This window comes from Gossypium hirsutum, chromosome A01, assembly GCF_007990345.1.
Source record: "Gossypium hirsutum isolate 1008001.06 chromosome A01, Gossypium_hirsutum_v2.1, whole genome shotgun sequence".
NCBI classification, from domain to species: Eukaryota; Viridiplantae; Streptophyta; class Magnoliopsida; order Malvales; family Malvaceae; genus Gossypium; species Gossypium hirsutum.
In genome coordinates, this window is record NC_053424.1 from 106080636 (window position 1) to 106082198 (window position 1563).

General features: G+C 35.0%; 1 non-coding gene across 1 annotated transcript; it reads left to right on the plus strand.

Moving 5' to 3' along the window:
* Positions 1 to 1247: 1247 nt before the first annotated feature.
* On the plus strand, positions 1248 to 1354 carry LOC121207705 (small nucleolar RNA R71). Its single transcript, XR_005902828.1, has one exon. It is a non-coding gene; the product is annotated as a small nucleolar RNA R71 (small nucleolar RNA).
* Positions 1355 to 1563: the final 209 nt, after the last annotated feature.

Consider the following 1563-nt stretch of genomic DNA (forward strand, 5'->3'; position numbering starts at 1 on the left):
AATATTCATCCCAGTGGGTTTTGGTTCCCCAAGACCAAGTGGCTTGAACATTTTATAAGACATCAAATTAATTGAATACTCAGCTAATACTTTCTCAATGTGTAAACTACCAATAAAACAGAGAATAGTAAAACTTCCTGGATCTTTTAGCTTAGTTGGTAGTTTATTTTGGAGAATAGTTAAACACTCCTTGTTGAGTTCTACAGTGGATAGCTCTTCAAACTTTCTTTTATTTGTTAATAGCTCATTCAAAATTTTTTCATATGTGGGCATCTGCGAAATAGCTTCAAAAAAAGGTAAATTAATATGTAATTGTTTAAAAAGTTCAAGAAATTTACCAAATTGTTCATCCATGCAGTCTTTCTTCAACTTTGCCGGATATAGGATCGATGATTTATATTCTTTAAGCCTGGTGTATGAATTTCTTCAGGTTTTACCCCCTCATCATTTGTCTTATCAGTTTACTCTTACAACTTCTTTTCGAGATCAGCCAACACTTTCGCATTCCTCAATGTAACTGCCTTTACATGCTCTTTTGGGTTAGGTTCGGTCTTACTAGGTAAACTACCTTGTTGTCTTTCTGAAACCAATTTAGCAAGCTGCCCAATCAAATTTTCAAGCCTATGAATTGATGCTTACTAATTTTTCAAAGTTGTCTCAATTGTTTGAAAATGAGTTTGTGATACCAAAACAAATTTTGCCAACATCTCTTCAAGGTTCAGCTTCTCTTGCTAATAAGGTTGTTGAAAGCCAGGAGAGGGTTGTGATCTTTGGTTTCCTTGATCATCCCATGAGAAATTTGGATGGTTTCTCCAACCTGTATTATAGTTATTACTATAAGGGTTATTTTGAGGTCTAGAATTATTACTCATATAATTGATTTGCTCATTCTCTGTGCTAGGACTGAAGGATAAACATTCTGGATTATTTATTCTACCTCTATTTGTATCGCATTGCATCACTAGATTCACCTGCGTAGATAAATATAAACTATCAATTTTCTTAGTTAGTACTTCTACTTGGTTTGATAATATGGTGACTGCATCTAAATTAAAAACACCGGCTACTTTCATCGGCTTTGTCCTCGTGACTTGCCACTAATAATTATTCAGTGTCATTTCATTTATAAACTCATAAGCTGCCTCAAGTGTTCATGTTTTAGTGTTTCACCAACTGCTGCATCAATCAATTTCCTAGTTGAGGGATTCAAACCGTTGTAGAAGGTTTGAACTTGTAACCATAAAGGTAACCCATGATGAGGGCACCTTCTCAATAAGTCCTTGTATCTCTCACATGCATCACATAGTGTCTCTAAATCGATCTGAATAAAAGAAGAGATGTCATTCCTTAACTTAGCTGTCTTAGCCGGTGCGAAATACTTCAAAAGAAACTTTCTATCATTTGAGCCCATGTAGTGATGAAACCTCGTGGTAAAGAATTTAACCACAATTTTTCTTTATTCCTCAATGAGAATGGGAACAACCGTAAGCGAATGGCATCATCAGTGGTGCCATTAATCTTGAAAGTGTCGTAAATCTCTAGAAATTTAAAGAACTTGCCAGA